This window comes from Taeniopygia guttata, chromosome 30 (assembly GCF_048771995.1).
Source record: "Taeniopygia guttata chromosome 30, bTaeGut7.mat, whole genome shotgun sequence".
NCBI classification, from domain to species: Eukaryota; Metazoa; Chordata; class Aves; order Passeriformes; family Estrildidae; genus Taeniopygia; species Taeniopygia guttata.
The window spans coordinates 7,959,782-7,978,125 of NC_133055.1; the positions used below are offsets into that span (position 1 = coordinate 7,959,782).

Sequence of the window (18,344 nt, forward strand, 5' to 3'; positions counted from 1 at the left end):
TGAGGGGGAAAGACCCACCCTGGGCTGGGGAGGCGGCCGAAGATGGAGCCAGAGCTCGGAGCTGGGGGTCCCTGAGCAGCTCCATGATGGGGAGAAGCCCCACAAGTGCTCGGAGTGTGGGAAGGGCTTCAGGACGAGGCCCGAGCTGATTCTGCACCAGAGGACCCACAGTGGGGAGAAGTCCTATGAGTGTGGGGAGTGTGGGAAGAACTTCAGCCGGAGCTCCAGCCTGATCCGGCACCAGGTGATCCACACTGGGGAGAGGCCATACGAGTGTTCCAAGTGTGGGAAGAGGTTTCAGATCAGCTCCTGTCTCCTCCGGCACTATTGGGTTCACAGGGAGGAGAGGCCCTTCTGCTGCCCCGACTGCGGGAAGGGATTCAGGCAGAACTCCAGCCTCACCAGGCATCGCCGCATCCACACCGGGGAGAGGCCCTACAAGTGTGGGAAGTGTGGGAAGAGCTTCACCTACAGCTCCATCCTGATCAAGCACCAGAGGACCCACACTGGGGAGAGACCCTACGAGTGTTCCAAGTGTGGGAAGAGGTTTCAGACCAGCTCGTGTCTCCTCAAGCACTATCGGGTTCACAGGGAGGAGAGGCCCTTCTGCTGCCCCGACTGCGGGAAGGGATTCAGGCAGAACTCCACCCTCATCCAGCATCGCCGCATCCACACTGGGGAGAGGCCCTACGAGTGTGGGGAGTGTGGGAAGAGCTTCAGCCAGAGCTCCAGCCTGATCAAGCACCAGAGGACCCACACTGGGGAGAGGCCCTACGAGTGTTCTGAGTGTGGGAAGGGGTTTCAGACCAGCTCCTGTCTCCTCCAGCACTATCGGATTCACACAGAGGAGAGGCCCTTCTGCTGCCCCAACTGCGGGAAGGGATTCAGGCAGAACTCCCACCTCCTCAGGCACCAGCGCATCCACACTGGGGAGAGGCCCTACGAGTGTTCTGAGTGTGGGAAGAGATTCTCACAGAGCTCCCACTTGACCGAACACCAACGGAGGCACCGGTAAGGGAAGCCCTGCGAGTGCCCCGAGTGCGAGAAGAGCTAAACTCCATCCCCCACTGGAGGACCCACATTGGGCACAGCCCTGGTGACCCACATGCCCTGTCATCCATGTTGGGAACACACCTTGCTGCTTCTCCTTTCGTGTTGACCTTAATTTTTTTCTCTTCTCAATCTCTCTGTGCTCCAAGGGCCAAGAGGGATCGCTCTTTCACCTCAAAACCACTCACATCCCTCTTAAAACAACTGAATTTTAACCCACAGAGCCTTAATCCCACCTCAAATTACTTGTTGCCACCACAAAAAAAAAAAACTTCAATCCCACACCAAACACTCTTGATTCTACATCTGCCACGCTGAGATGGGGCTGGGAGGAGATTGGGAGAAGTGGAATCCCAATTTGGAACGGTGGGATGGGGATTGTGTGGGGCTGGGTGGCTGGGATGTATTTGATAGCAAATAAAACTTTCAGACTTACTGATTTCTTTGCCGTTCATTTTCCGTCCGTGGCAGTTCTGTTTGCAGAGCGCCGCCTCACAGAGCGTCCCCTCACAGTTCCGCCCTTGGCCTGAGCCACCCCTTTCCCCTCACGGTTTTCCCTTTCCTCGCCCCGTTTCCCCTCACGGTCCCGCCCTTTCCTCGCCCCTTTCCCCTCACGGTCCTGCCCTTTCCTCACCCCTTTCCCCTCACGGTTCGGCCTTCGGGAGCGGGGATTGTGTGGGGCACTATGGTGTCTGTGCAAAGCCAGTACAGTCCCATTCGACCCCAGTACGGTTCCAGTATGATCCCAGTATGATACCAGTACAGTCCCAGTCACTCCCAGTAGGATCCCAGTAGGATTCCGGTAGAGCCCAGTCCCTCCCAGTGCTGCCGGGGAAGAGGAGGGGGAGGAATGAAGGCGGAGCGGGAGGTGGGCTTAGGGAGGAGGAGGAGGAGGAGGGGGGATGGAAGAGGAGGGGCGGCAGGAAGAGGAAGAGGAGGTTTAAAAGCGGATGGAGCAGAGCAGAGAGAATCACGCGGTCGAGCCCTGCCTGAATTCGCAGCCCCCACCTGTGGGATCATTGCCCCCCCATCCCGCAGGTGAGTGGGGAGGGGGAGCTCGGGCCAGGTCTCCTGGGGGGTGTCACCATCCGCTGGTAGCGGGTGTCGTGATGGTTCCTTAGCCAATCCCAAAGTGCAAAAGACAAACAGCAGGGGACTATCAGTTTAATCACAACAAATGCACCTTTATTAGGGGCCAAAACAATAAATACCATAGTGGGATCAGAAAAGAAATAAGAAGGCTAGAGAGGGAGAGAGAGGAGAGGGGGATGGGAATAGCTGCCAGCACAGGCCAGATCCTCACTGGTCCGGACTATGGGGATCCGTCTTGTTGTGCTGGGGAGAGTCTGCAAAGTCCTGCCCAGCCCAGGGGTCCAGTTATAGTCCACAGAGGGAAAAGGAGAGAACATGCAGAGCAATGAGAGTCTATTGAAATTGCTGTGGGGGGAACAGGCAAATCTACTGAAAATCATTGATTAAATAACAATCTAATAGAATCAATATTAAAGCAATTTTCTGAGAACAAATCAATCCTGTAGTTTTAGTGAAGTTGCAAGCACATAAGTTTGAATGATTTTTAGGATCTAATACTGTGTCTTCTACAAACACTGTGTTACAAGCAGTTCTAAAGCATGCTCATCCATTGCCTGTATATGCAAGGAATGTTTCAGGAGTTTTGTCAGGATGAATTTCAAAGTGACAGATATTTTGTTCTGTGTCCAGACAAATATCCTGAGCTATAATTGCATTGCTTTCACAGATGAACCCTTGTTGTTCTGGGACAATACAAGATTCTAAATTAACAGTTCACCATTTATCATCAATTTGTCGGGCCCATTCTCTATGCTCAGAAGGGCAGAGAGTGGCTCTATGATGATTCACTCCTAATGCAATGATGGGGAATATTGAATGCACGGAGGCATTGCGTATGGTTAACACAAAAGCTGTGGCTAAGTCTGTGATGGGGTCATAGGTAAAATTCACCATATTCCACCAGGATAGGAAATTTCTTTCAAAGTCAGTGGCACTGTCCCAAACTATTTTCCGAATCTCAGTAGGAAACGTGCTGTTGCAGCATTTTTGAGAGAAAGAGGGCATGAATTGTGAAAGTTGAGCTACTCCAGGCTAGGCCTCAGATTGAGGCCTGGTGTGGCCTTCAAAGCCTCTGACGCAGTTAGAAATTCAGAGCTTGTGGCGCAGATAGAAAATAGTCTTAAGGTATTGTGGGGACCACCGGGTGTGAACTAGTATAGGTTTTATGGTGTACAGTGTAGGCCGTTTTAAGGAAAAGGTAAACAATGTTAGCCTACCAATCAGAGTGTCTTTGTTTCTGTAAACTATGTAGAAGCTTATATAAACTACCGCCTGATTTTGAATAAATGGAGAACGTTGCATTAATCATATTGATTGGATGTGCGTTTGTCTTGTCCAGTTTCCCGTTTTCCTGAGGTTCCCTGGCTTTAAGTGGCGCCCGGACCAGGGACTCAGGAGGCTCCGAAAAGGCTGCCAAATTACTTTTAGAGTAACGGGCAGTCGGGTTTGAGTCGCGCGACAGAAATTCAGGTCCAAATCACCTCATGGTGACGGGACTGGGATCCCAAATTCACTTTTTGTGAACGGGGATCAAGTGGGACGGAGCAGAAGTCTCCAAACTCTGAATTGGGCCGTTCCCAACGGGAGGAAAAAGACTCTTCGCATTGTTGTTTGTTTGCGAGAGTCCGTGGAGCAGTGGGAAGACCTCGGCGTTCACAAGAGACCCGAACGGCGGGGGTGGACGTGGCCGAGGCCGGGAAGCTGGAGCGGGGTGCTGCCTTGCCGAAGAAAAGCGAGCGGAGCAACCCGCGGAGGTTGAGGTAAGCCGCGGAGACAGAGAGAGGGTGAAAGGTTCACCATGGATGGAGATTTACAGGCTTCAGTGCGGCTGCTCTTTCATATTCTCTCAAAGAGAGCTGAAAAAGTTAAAGAAGCCGATTTAGAACAGTTGGTCCTTTGGGCAAGAAGCAAAGGCAAGCTGAAAAAACCTTCCCTGATTTTTAGTGAAACCGAATGGCAAGAGCTGGGGCAGCTGCTTTGGGATGCGGTCATAGAGGGCAAAAAGGACAAGAAAACACTATTAGAGCTTGGAGGTGTTTGGAAGAAAGTTATACATACCTTACAGAGCATGGCCGCGGACAAAAGAGCAGCGGAAGCTGCAATTCAAGCATTTGAGCAGTCCACGTCAGAACAGATAGAAGCGCGAAAGCCATCTCGGGTTAAAAAATTTTTTAATGTTTGTAATATGCGGCCAGTGCGAGGGCAGAAAGCTCCAGTCAGCCCCTCTGTCAGGGATGTTGTCGCTCGTCTGGAGGGAGGCGCGGAGCCGGGCGGCGCGGGGCCGGCCGGCGCGAGACGGAGCGGGGATGCGGCCGCGCCCGGAGCGGAAGTGTGCTCGCGAGCAGCGGATGTTAACAGCTCGGCGGTTTCGCGAAATGCGGCAGACCAGGAAGTGGCCCTCCCGAGTCCCTCGGGAGGCGGGGAGACACCTGAGGAGGCAGGCGGAGCTGGTGACGAAACAGGGCTGAGTCAGGAGGAGGAACTCGGGGGCGGAGATCAGGGCAGAGACCAGGGCGGAGACGGGAGCGAGGCGGCGCCGGCCCCGCGCCCCCCCGCAGCGGCAGCGGCGGCGGCTGCCGCAGGTGCGTGCAAACGCAGAGGAGCGGCTCGCCGATACCCGCCGGCGGCGGCGGCCGTGGCCAGCAGCCTGGCGCGGCTTAGAGGGGCTGGGCACCCCAATGCTAGCGGAATGGCAGAAGTAGCCACCCAGACAACACCAGAGCAGAACCCTGAAAATGCCAGTTCCCATCCCACCACGGTAGCGCTGCGCTGCCCTCTCCCACCGAGCTCAGATTCTGATGACTCAGAACCAGACCTCTCTGTTGTCAATTGCAGCAGGGACACGCGATCACAGAACAAGATACAAAGACCAAATACGTTACAGAAAGAAATAGCCCGCCTTGCCACCCTCTCAAATCGTCAGGCTCCACCAGTGGAACCTTCCACTGGCCAGCAATTGGCATCGCCAGCAGTTTTAAAAAATCCCTTGCAGTCCCGATGGGCATCAGTTGTGAAGGATGCTCTTTTAGACGGTGACTGGAAGGCTGTCAGCTCCCTGGCTTGTCCTGTTATAGTGTCTAATGGGAATGCCATCTGGGAGCCCCATGACTGGAAAATCCTACAATCAGCTAAGCAGACAGTCACCGCTTATGGGATCAGATCAGAAGCAGCCAGGAACATCATTCAGTATATATTCACAGCAGATGTGCTTTGTCCTGGTGATTCATCTAACATTGCATCCCTGCTTCTGACACCTTCTCAATTCCTCATGTTTGAAAGGGAATGGAAGCGGTTGGCAATTGAAGAGGCCAACAAACACACAGATGTGGGAGACCCCTTTTTTGGAGTCCAGCCAGATATGCTGACTGGGCGAGGACCATATGCAACCAATCAGGTGCAACTTACCTTTCCTGTTGAAATACATAAATTGTCACAGCAATTGGCCCATCAGGCTTTGCTTTTGGTACCAGACAAGAAAACGTCAGCATCCTATGCCACCATAAAGCAAGGAGCCACTGAACCATTTGGACAATTTATTGATAGGCTGTCAGCTGCTTTAAAGGATGCACCTGACGTGCCACCAGACGTTCAGGAACATTTATTCCGATCCCTTGCTTTTGAGAATGCTAACCCACCCACCAGAACCATCCTAGCCACCCTTCCTCAGGGCTGTCCAGTCGATGAGATGCTTGTCAGAGCCACACGCGCAGAACAGAGCAACCAAGCTGCGGCATTCACCGCAACCATCCAGGACGCAATTCAACAACAAGGACACATCATTGCAGCTGCTTTATCAAGCAACAACACAAGGAGACAGAAGACGTAATGAAAAAGTATAGCAATACTGAGTGTTTTCCATGATACCAAGAAGGATGGACATTATGCAAATCAAAGTTATTTCAAATACAATGTGGATGAAAATTACTGTAAAAAAAAAAGATAGAAATGTTAATAATGATTTAATTGCTAAAAATGTCTTTGAAAACAAAGATTTGAGAAAAGTCAGTCAGATGGAATGTTGGCATTGAGTTCACAATTTCTGTTTTTGAGTTTTTATAGATAATAAGATAAATAATAATTGTCAAGTTTTTATAGGTAATGATAAGTAGTGATTGTTACTAATGTTATATGAATGCTTGACAAGATTGTTTTAAACTATTTTAAACATTTCTTGTTAATAGGTTGATCATATAATGTAAGTTGTCTGATTTTTGTGATAAGAATTATTATTGAGATGTTAAGGTATTGAGGTGTTGTTTTAATATTTACAGTCAGTTTTCATATGTTTTATGGGGGGTTTTTTTAGGTGATTGAATGTAAGATGTGTTTTTCAGGATCCTGTGTGTTTGATTTTTTAACTACTCATGTGTTTTCTTTATTCAATTTTCTATGCAGCTGCAGTTCATCTTTTAAAAATTTATAGTCCAAGTTCTGGTTCAAGATTTCAGACTTCAAATTTTCAGATTTTTGAAGAAAATGTTTGTTGTATTTAGAGAATTTTTGTCTTGAAACAAATTTTAGACAGGTTCAATTATTTGATGTTTTGATAAATTTTTAATAATAAGGTTTTTCACTTATAACTGTTATTTTTAAGACTTTTGTTTTAAACATATCCTCCAATTAGAGTTCGAGCTCTGGCCAAGCTCTGGCTCTACGTGGATGGTGTGATTGATCCAGGTGTTTTCTGCATCAAAAAAGTATTCAAGTCCTTCTGGCTTGATAATTTGACCATACAGGACAGCTGAGCCTCAAAGGGAGTTTGGAGAAGCATGATCCGGACATATTTTATCCAAATCTCTGTTGTTTTCAGGTTTTTCAGCTGCTGCAGACTCTGGGATGACAATTTGATAGTGTAGCACTTGGTAACTGTGATTTTATATGTAATATTGATTGTGTATTATTTGATTGATTTTTATTTGTTGTTAGTTTCTTTACTATATGCATTGTTTTGTTCTTAATGTTTTTCATGTTTATAACAAAGATGTTGATATTTCCATTTCTTCATGCAAGTTTTAGGGAACAGAATTGAGAGAGGACCCTCCAGTCCCTGTGGGGGTGTTGGGTTTGTTTGTGTTTTAACAGGTGCAGAATCTGGATGGATTTCAGTGAAGAATGTGGAACTTCTCAATTGCAAGAGGGCACTGATCTCTCCACAAGTGGATCAGAGGATGCACAGCAAAAGTGGATTGTGCAAAGATTTGTGTTTCACCCACAGAAGATCGTGGGCTTTGAGTTTTTTTTATAAGTGTGTTTTTAATGATGTTATAGAATTATTTTTTTTTTTTTTGCTAAGTTTTTAATAAGTTTTAGTAATGCCTGTGATTTTTCTGTTCATCTTGCCATTGTCTTTCAATGGCAAAAGAAAAAGAGGGAGGTCCCAACGGGGATCAGCAGAAATTCTACTTGAGTGAGTGTTTTTACCCATCCAACCAAGAAGTCGTGTGATGGACAGGACAGATGCTCTTGCTGCATTGATACGAAAAGGCAGAAACAGAATTTTAAAAATAGATGAAAAAGATATCAACCCGCAGTGATAACAACGTGAACAACAACAGTTCGCCTGGAACATCCCGTGATGAATCCTGTTCCGATGAAAATTAATTTTGTAGAGCACAGAAAAATAAGTTGAAATATTATAAGTGTGAAGTTAGATTTATCAGAAGTTAGTTTATTAGAAGTTATAGTTTATGTTTAAAATTAAGATTGTTTCTTTCATGTTAGCTGGGTCAAAGGGTATTGCACTTTTTTTTATCTTTATAGTTATTTAAATTGTTATACCGTGTTTTTTACAGTGTGTGCAAAAATTAGTTCATTGAACCTTCACTCCAGCCTGAGTAGCTCAAAAGAAAAAGAGGGAATTGTTGCAGCATTTTTGAGAGAAAGAGGGCATGAATTGTGAAAGTTGAGCTACTCCAGGCTAGGCCTCAGATTGAGGCCTGGTGGGGCCTTCAGGCCTCTGACGCAGTTAGAAATTCAGAGGTTGTGGTGCAGATAGAAAATAGTCTTAAGGTATTGTAGGGACCACCGGGTGTGAACTAGTATACGTTTTATGGTGTACAGTGTAGGCCGTTTTAAGGAAAAGGTAAACAATGTTAGCCTACCAATCAGAGTGTCTTTATTTCTGTAAACTATGTAGAAGCTTATATAAACTACCGCCTGATTTTGAATAAACGGAGAACGTTGCATTAATCATATTGATTGGATGTGCGTTTGTCTTGTCCAGTTTCCCGTTTTCCTGAGGTTCCCTGGCTTTACCTACTGAATGGAGAACTGGGACAAAATAATGAATGAAAAATAGTAGGGGAAACACAGCAGAAGAGAAAGCTAAAACAATGAACCCTACATACCACACTGTGGAATTGTGTTATTATATGTTCTATTATGTATAAGGTCATTCCATGTATCCCCCCCGCACTCTGTAAGTGACCCCCCGGGTTCTCCCATTTCCCCCCGCGGTCTGCCTTCCCGAGGAAGTGCTTAGTCACTTTGTTTACGTCTCTCAAACCATCTGTCAACCACACGGCGGGGTCGAGAGACGACCGGGCACCCTTCCATCTGTCCATCTCCCATTGGACCCCTGCACCCCACTATCCCCAAGTCCCCCCGTGGCGTTATCTCATTGGCCGCCCCGGGTTTCCCCTCTAGAGTATTTATAGAACGGGTTTGGGGACGCCCCGGTGCTTTTTCTCCCGCCTGGCCCCGACTGCCGCTGCTGCCCGGCCCGCCGCCTCCTCTCCCGCCGGATCCCTGCGTGCTGCCGCGGCTCTCTCTCTCTCCCGGCCCCTGACTGCCGCAACCACCGCTGCCTCGGGCGACCACGGCAGCCTCGGACTGCACCGCGATTGCTGCCACAGCCGAACCGCAGCCGCCGCCGCTTCCGGGATCGCCGCGGCTCCTGCACGTGCCGGCAGCAGCGCCGCGGCTCTGCACACAGCGTCTCTTGGATCGCGGCCAGCGCCGGAGCGCGCCGCCCCACCCCTGAATCGGCCAGGCGGCACGGACAAACTCGAACTCAGCACGCAGCAGCTTCTCGGTTTTTTCCTTCCCAACCAAGCCATAATAAACCGAGATTTCGCCTGCGGGGGAAAAAGTCTCTCTCCTTTTACTCGCCTCGGGACTCGCCTAGCTCCCAAACCCACGCAGCACCGGCCGACACCCGCGAGGGTTCGCCGGAAAACACGGAAGTTGCCAGCGCTCCCCCCCCCTCATAGAGCTAGCTGGGACGAAAAGGGGGACAAGAGAGAGCGCTAAGGCAGTTGTGGCGACCAACGCGTTGCTTGGGAGCTCCAAGCACACGGACTGAGGACCACCGAGCCCCGAAAAGCTCGTTGATTTACCTCGTGGACGTTACAACACCCTCGCAAGCCGCGGTTCCGTTTTAAGGAGCCAGGGCTTCCAGAGGGGTGGGGCCGGCACCTTTGGCTAGCACCGCCGAAGCTCGGCCCCCCCACGGCGAAAACTTCGCAGCTGGACTTTTCGTTTCGCCTTCGGACGTCGCCGGACCCGTGGTGAGTCGCTGGGGTCCCCCTGGGCTGGGTACGCCCTTCTCCTTTTGGGGTGGATTTCTCTTTCTCCAACAAGAGTGCGATAAGAGCCCACATTTTGTCTCCCGCTGCAGGGATTTTGTAAGGGAGGGCTTCCCAGTCTCCGACAGGCGTCTTTTTTTTTTTCTTTTGATATTTTACCAGCCGCGAGGGTTGTGACACGCCTTAACATCGACATAATGGGTGCAAAAATGTCTGTGTCACAGGAGAGAATTTATGTTCAAACCCTAGGAATTTTAGTGGGGGGAGGGAAGAAATGTAAAAAATCAGACGTGAAGCGTTTTGCACGGTGGCTTCTGCAGTCTTTCCAGGACCTGTCGCAGGAAAATTTGTACAAAGTTCAATTCTGGGACCGAGTGGAAAAAGAAATTGCCCAAAAAGAGGATCAGTCCCTCTCAATTTTTATCCACCTGGCAATCCAATTGAAAAATATTGTTAAAGATAACTGCGAAGGGAAGCCAGAGCCACCGCAGGGCGAACGCTACCTCCCAAGGCCCTCAAATCCCCCAAAACCCCTCTCCTGCCCCTCTCTCCCTAGCCCGGGGATTCTCAGACAGGCATCCCGGCAAAACCAGCCGCAGGCAGATTCTGGCCTCTCTGTTAACCCCCAGGCTCCATTGCAGGACGATGCTGGCATCGCCCTGCACCCTTCCCCTCCCCAAACCTCCTCTCGTTACAAAGTTGTGAGTTTTAAAACCCCAGATCCCTGCCCCAGGGCACAAGATGGAGGCGACCACATGGCCTCCCCCTCCCCCTCCCTGCATTCTTTGTCTCCTAACGACCCCCTCCGCCCTACAGCCAACCCCTCCCACTCCCGAGACTTCTCCACCCACCCCTCCCCTCCACCCCCTTCTGGCACCTCCCCGAATGAATCATTCATCAGTCCTCCCTCCGACCCCGCCCCTAGGGGTGAGGTAACACCAGCCACACCCCCTAGCCCTGGTCCTGCCTCCGCCCTCGGTTCCCACGACCCACCCTCTGGTTCCGACGCCTCGGTTCCCGAGGGGGGGGGGGGCGGAGGAAGAGGGAGGGGGGGAGGGGGGAAGCCGCGACCTGCCGCAACCCCTGCTTACCTTTTCTGCCGCACCAGTCACCTACACCCCGCGGCAGAGGGGCAGACCCTTGGCACAGTGGACCCCCATTCCACAGGCTGTAATTAGAGATGTTTGTAAAGCCCAAAAAGACTTTGGTCGGGAAAGTGAATACTTTCGGGGACTTTTAAAAGTCACACTTTCCTCCAACGAGTACGTCCCTGCTGACATCCGCGCTCTGTTTTTGTGCTTGCTTAGTCAAGCTGAGTTTTTGGTATGGGAATCCGCATGGAGGCGGGAGGTATGGGATGCATTACCGCAACTTTGGGCAAAAGCCGAGACCTCCTCTGACACCGATGGAGGCATGTTAACCATTGATCACCTGTGCGGGATGGGGGAGTGGGACGTGGCAACAACACAGGCTGAAAAGATTCCAAGGGGGGCATTGGCAGCAACTGCCAATGCAGCAGAAAAAGCATTTTTTAAGCTAAAACCCCGTGGTCCTGTTGTTAACTGTTTTTCTATTAAGCAGGAGACACAGGAATCTTTCGTTAGTTTCGTAGACAGGTTGTACAGGGCAGCTGAATCGCAGGTGCCAGAGGACGGATTGAGGCAGGGCATGGTGAAGCAGATCGCCCTGCAGAATGCCAACGAGGCCTGCCGGCAGGCGATGCTAAGCCTGCCCCTCGACCCAGAGCCAACGCTCCAGGACATGCTGGACGTGTGCGCTCGAAGGGTCACCCTGCCTTCAAAAGACCCTCCGGGGACACCCCAAACGCCATCACGGAGAGTCTCCTTTGCCGAAGCCCACACGCCATCCACGGCTCCGGCTCCTGCACGCCGCTTCACTGGGCCACCACCCAAAGGCTACCATCCAGGACGGCCCTGCAACCTGTGCAATAAGAAAGGACACTGGGCATCTCACTGCCCCCTCAAAGAGGACTTCTTGCGCTTTAAAAAACAGCAGCAAGGGCAAGGTGCCTCCAACTCAGGGGGACATCCAAAAAACTGCTTTTCCAGCGCAGTCCCTCCCTGCATGAGGACACAAATTTGGTGGGAAACATAACATCAGGGGGCAGGAGGGACAACACAGTAGCATACCCACCTGAGGACAATACCAAACATGACATTTCTGGAGTGCACAATAGGGGAACAAGAGCTGGTGAACCAGCCTGCGTGGGAGGAGTTGGGAATTTCATCTCACAGGCATGGCTTGGTCGGGACCCCGACCATCCCAGGCCCATCCTTAACACCCAGTCCAACTTCTCTCCATACAGGTTGGCCCTAACCGAACCCCTACTGCTCAGGGACAGCAATTGGCACTTTGTCACAGTGGACACACAAGACCCAGGGTCCTGGAGAAAACTCCACAGTAAGTACATCGTCCTTGGGGACACAAAATACACGCCGCTCGACATCACTATCGCACCCAATGTGACACCTGCAAACCCTAAACATCTGGTGTTGTGGCTGCACTGTGCTCACCCGCCAGTCTACCTTCCCAAAGGGCAAATCATCGCCCAGGCCATACCTGTATCTGGGGCCCCCATCTACCCAGAAGACCTGTGGAGGAAAACCGCAAAGCAGGTCTACGAGGTGTGTCAGGCCCAGGTGATTGGGAAGGATAGACCCAAAATTGAGTGTTACATATGGAATGGCGGTGAGCACAAGTGGCTTAACGGCCTCTTGGACACAGGGGCAGACGTCACAGTCATTCCCTCACGGGATTGGCCGTCGCGTTGGGAGTTGCAGGACGTGGCTGGACACATTCAAGGTGTCGGAGGGGCACAATTGGCAAAACAGTCAAAAAACATCATCAAATTTGAGGGGCCAAACAGACAGACAGCTTACCTGCGTCCGTTTGTTCTGGATTACACAGAGCCCCTGTGGGGAAGGGACCTGATGGCTCAGTGGGGGGTCTCATTGACCATTCCTACCCCCCAGGTTTTTCGGGCAGCGGTCACTGAGGAGCGTCCTACCCAAAAGTTAAATTGGCTCTCTGATGTTCCAATCTGGGTAGAGCAGTGGCCGCTCAATAAACAAAAATTAAAAGCGCTCCAAGAACTCGTGGCAGAACAACTTGCCAAGGGACATATCCAAGAAACAACATCTCCTTGGAATTCCCCCGTCTTTGTCCTGAAAAAACCAGGCAAAGACGAATGGCGGTTGCTCCACAACCTCCGTGCCATCAACAATGTGATCGAAAATATGGGTCCACTCCAACCAGGGATGCCGTCCCCCACAATGTTACCCAAAGATTGGGAATTGGCTGTGATTGACATCAAAAATTGCTTCTTTCATATCCCCCTCCACCCAGACGATGCACCACGTTTTGCCTTCTCGGTTCCGTCCCTTAACCGAGAAGCCCCAATGGAGCGGTACCATTGGCGAGTATTGCCACAGGGCCTCAAATGCTCGCCCACCATCTGCCAGCGGTACGTAGCTTCATTGCTGACCCCAGTCCGTACAGCCACCGAGGGCGTGATCATCCAACATTATATGGATGACATCTTGATTTGTGCTCCCAATGACGATCTTCTTACACATGCGCTTAACCTGACAACCGATGCGTTGGTTGCTGCAGGGTTCGAGCTGCGAGAAGATAAGATTCAAAAGATGCCACCCTGGAAGTACCTGGGCTTGGAAATTACCAAGCGGACTATTACTCCGCAAAAATTGGCCATCAAAAACAAAATTCGGACCCTAGCAGACGTCCAGCAGCTGTGCGGTTCTTTGAACTGGGTGAGGCCATGGCTAGGCATTACAAACAGAGACCTAGCCCCTCTTTTTGATATATTGAAAGGGGGGGAGGAGCCGAGTTCTCCCAGGGAACTCACCCCAGAGGCCCAGGCAGCTTTGATTAGGGTCCAGGAGACAATGTCTGCCAGACAGGCCCACCGGTACGATCCGGACCTGCCCTTTAAATTCATCATATTGGGCAGGCTGCCGCACCTCCATGGTGTGATATTTCAATGGACAGACACCCCAAGGAAGGGCAAGGACCAAGACCGAAGGGACCCACTCTCCATCATAGAATGGGTCTTCCTAAGTCACCATCGGTCCAAGACAATGACAAGGCCACAGGAGTTAGTAGCGGAACTGATCCGCAAAGCAAGAGCTCGGATCAGAGACTTAGCTGGATGTGACTTTGATTGCATTCACATTCCCATCAAATCGGAATCAGGCCAATTCACCAAGGCCATGCTAGAACATCTGTTACAGGAAAATGAATCCCTGCAGTTCTCTCTAGACAGCTACACAGGCAAAATTTCAGTTTTGAGACCAGCCCACAAAATTTTTGAATCAGAAATTCAATTCGCATTGTCCATCAAACAAATTCAGAGCAAAAAGCCACTCAAGGCCTTGACAGTTTTTACAGACGCGTCCGGGAGTTCCCACAAGTCTGTAATAACTTGGAAAGACCCCCAGACGCAGCAGTGGGAGACAGACATTGTGGAGGTGGAAGGCTCCCCTCAAATAGCTGAGTTGGCTGCCGTCGTCAGGGCCTTTGAGCGATTCTCTGAACCTTTTAATTTGGTAACTGATTCGGCATATGTGGCTGGTGTAGTATCTAGAGCGCAGGATGCTGTCCTGCAGGGTGTGTCCAACGAAGCCCTGCACAAATTGCTCTCGAAACTGATTCAGCTAGTCTCCCACCGAGAGCAACCCTTTTATGTGATGCATATCAGGTCACATACCAACTTGCCAGGGTTTTTGGCAGAGGGCAATCGGCGTGCCGATTCTCTCGCTGCCGCCCCGGCTCAGGTAGCACCGCTCCCAGATAAGTTCCAGCAAGCTAAGATCAGCCACCAGCTTTACCACCAGAATGCGCCCGGGCTGGTCCGGCAGTTCCACCTCACTCGTGACCAAGCCAGAGCCATTGTGGCCACGTGCTCGTCCTGCAAGTCGCTCCCCCTACCATCGGTGAGCTCAGGGGCAAACCCTAGGGGTCTGAAGTCCTGCGAGGTATGGCAGATGGACGTTACTCACATCCATTCCTTTGGGAGGATAAAGTACGTCCATGTCTCCGTGGACACTTTCTCTGGGGCAGTCTTTGCTTCTGCCCACGCAGGGGAGAAGGCCAAAGACATTGAAAAGCATCTGATACAGGCCTTCGCTATGCTGGGCGTCCCTAAATTGATAAAAACAGACAATGCACCCGGGTACACATCCAAGGGATTTGTCAGCTTCCTGCAGCAATGGGGAATAGAACACAAAACTGGCATTGCATATTCCCCAACAGGTCAAGCAGTGGTGGAACGGACTCATCAGAGTCTGAAACGCATGCTGAAACAGCAAACACCAACTATGAAGGTGGAGTCCCCCCAAGTTCGGCTCGCGCGTGCCCTCTTTACACTGAATTTCCTAAATTGTTCTTTTGAAAATCTCAACCCACCAGTCACCAGGCACTTTGGCAACCACGAGCAGAGCAAGGTTAGGGAAAAACCGCCAGTGATCATCAAAAATCCAGAGACTTGGCAGCTGGAAGGGCCCCATGAGTTAGTTACCTGGGGACGGGGATACGCTTGCGTGTCCACGCCCTCAGGACTGAGATGGGTCCCGTCCAAATTTGTCCGGCCATATGTCCCCAAACACCAGACTGATAAGAAAAAGGATCCTCAGGTGAAGCATGCAGCCCTCCGCAGACGGAGAAAGTCTCCCCCCATCCTTTTTGATTCAGCACCTTCTCTTTCAGAGCCTTCCCTTTCACCATACAGTTCCCTGGACTCACCTTTCCCTTTTGATTTAAACCTCCCCTCCCCAGAATGCTGAATTATGTTGCTGTTAACATTCATTGTTCTTATTATGAGTTTTAGTAATGTTTAAAGGTTTAAAGGTCTTCAATTCCACCGTGCACATCGACCACGCAGTCTTCACCGCCCCATCAGAGCTGACATCTGCTCAACACAGACAGCCAGAGAAGAACCGAGCAGACATTGGGTTCAACGATGGGGAAAAGGACTGTAAAACCTCCCATTTAAGTTATTTTCCGTTCTTTTCTTTTGAAAAACAGAAGAGGGAGTTGTGGAATTGTGTTATTATATGTTCTATTATGTATAAGGTCATTCCATGTATCCCCCCCGCACTCTGTAAGTGACCCCCCGGGTTCTCCCATTTCCCCCCGCGGTCTGCCTTCCCGAGGAAGTGCTTAGTCACTTTGTTTACGTCTCTCAGACCATCTGTCAGCCATGCGGCGGGGTCGAAAGGCGACCGGGCACCCTTCCATCTGTCCATCTCCCATTGGACCCCTGCACCCCACTATCCCCAAGTCCCCCCGTGGCGTTATCTCATTGGCCGCCCCGGGTTTCCCCTATCCCGTACTTATAGAGCCGGTTTGGGACGCCCCGGTGCTTTTTCTCCCGCCCGGCCCCCGACTGCCGCTGCTGCCCGGCCCGCCGCCTCCTCTCCCGCCGGATCCCTGCATGCTGCCGTGGCTCTCTCTCTCGCCCGGCCCCTGCCGCAACCGCCGCCGCTGCCTCGGGCGATCGCGGCCGCCCCGAACTGCCCCGCGATCGCTGCCTCAGCCGAACCGCTGCCGCCGCCGCTGCCGCGGCCGCCGCGGCTCCTGCACGTGCCGGCAGCAGCGCCGCGGCTCCACACGCCGCCTCTCTTGGATCGCGGCCAGCGCCGGAGCGCGCCGCCCCGCCCCTGAATCGGCCAGGCGGCACGGACAAACTCGGACTGAGCACGCAGCAGCTTCTCGGTTTTTTCCTTCCCAACCAAGCCGTAATAAACCGAGATTTCGCCCGCAGGGGAAAAAGTCTCTCTCCTTTTACTCGCCTCGGGACTCGCCTAGCTCCCAAACCCACGCAGCACCGGCAGTTACCCGCGAGGGTTCGCCGGAAAACACGGAAGTTGCCAGCGCTCCCCCCCCCTCACAGAGCTAGCTGGGACGAAAAGGGGGGACAAGAGAGAGCGCTAAGGCAATGGAGAGCAGCCTGGAAAGCTCTTTCTCCAGCTCCCTCTGTGCTCTTGGGGAAGGCAGAACCTTCCACAGGAAAGCAACGGGTGCCACAAGGAGTGGGTGGCATCAGGCAGCTCTGGGGAAGCCCCTCAGGAATGCTGTACCCTGAGGGAACACTGTTGGCCTTGACCTGTTGGCACCTGCAAAAGCTTCAAATCAGCTGCCTCAGCTTCCAGGGCCTCTCTTGGCCAGCATCCTGACGTGGATGCAGGACGGCTGCCACGCCCTGCTGGGACGCAGCGGGACAGGAGCGGCTGTCTCGTGCCCACGCAGCACCCGTGACACAGCCAGGGCCATCCCGAGAGCAGACAGACGCTCACGGGCCAGCAGAGAGGAGCAAGGAGCCCTGGGCTCCTCTCAGGGTATCTCAGCTGGGCTCGCTCCACAACACGCCCCCATTGGAAGGCCTGCTGATGCCCAGCTGCCAGAAATGCCTCCCTTGTGCTCTCCAAGATGCACAGGGAGAGGCAGTGAGCAGGACACTTGGGAGGCAAACCTTCCAAGCCTTTGCTGAGGCCAGGCACACACCAAGATCAGCCAAGACTCTCCACCACGCTGCCTGGCCCACCCAGCCCAGCTCTGTGCTGGCCCTGGGCCACAGCAGCTCCCAGCAAGCAGAAGGCAAATGCATCTTGCCAAGAGCTGAAACACAGCAGACAGGGAAGATGTGAAACGTGAGTGTGTAAAGGCCTTTTAATTCACAGCTCCCACTGAGAGCTTTGGGGCTCACAGATGGACAGAGATGGTTCTGCTCACCCCTCTGTCCAAAGCAGGGGTAACACACGCTGCTGCAGGTGCTTGGGTTGGTCTCTGCAGGTCCAGGTGGATGCCAAACCTGCTCTTCACAGCCTTCTCCCTTCCCCTGTCCCTCTGCCAAGTGCAGCGGGCCTCAAGGACTGAAAGGAGCACAGAGAGCCAAAGGGGACACTTGCACCTGCCTCACTGGGAGCTCCCTGGGAAGCACTTTCCTTGAGAAGCAAGCCCCTGTCCTCCAAATGCATTACCCGAAATGTGCAGCTTTTCTGCTCAACACCAACACACCCTTAGGAAACACTGGCAAGGCTGAAGGACTTCATGTCCTCTCAGGACAGGCACTCCAGCTCTAGCTCCTATTCCCCCAAGTGCCTTTCCAGGTGGAGGCTCAGACGGGCAGCCCCAGGCCCTCTACAAACACAAGCTGCTCACTGCCTCTTCACCTGCCTCAACTCCTGCCTGCGCCCACGGCACCAAGACCAGGCTGTTCCCAGCCAGAGCCCAGAGCCCTGCTCCCGCAGGACGCTCTTGTCAGCACCTTCCAGGCCTCTCTGCTGTGCACACAGCGCTTTTCATGCCCGCTCCCAACAGGCTCTGGAAGGCAGAGCACAGCCTGGCTGCCTCTGCCACCAGCACAGCCCAAACACAGGCGGAGGAAGAAGCAGCAGGGGCTGTTTTGCGGCCATGCCCAAGAGAGACTGGAAGGGTGCCCTCCCTCTGCTCTCACTTGCTTGGCTTTCTGACTGGCTCTGAGCCTGGGGCGGCCATTCCTCACTTGTGGGCACCAGAACCACAGCCGGGATCCCGGCACTGCCTGACAGTGCTCCGGGCACTGGCAGGGTCGCGCGTCCCAGTCTCGGGCACCGTGCTGCTGCTTCCTTTGCCCTCAGGCACACCCAAAGCTCCCTG

The 18,344-nt window shown here is 52.3% G+C and overlaps 1 protein-coding gene and 1 pseudogene across 1 annotated transcript in view; one reads left to right on the top strand and one right to left on the bottom strand.

The window, feature by feature from the left end:
* Window positions 1-1,489, top strand: part of LOC100230077 (uncharacterized) — a 674,623-nt pseudogene extending 673,134 nt beyond the window's left edge.
* LOC140680874 (uncharacterized) overlaps window positions 1-18,344 on the bottom strand; it is a 989,054-nt gene that overhangs the window by 272,277 nt on the left and 698,433 nt on the right. The window lies entirely within an intron of this gene.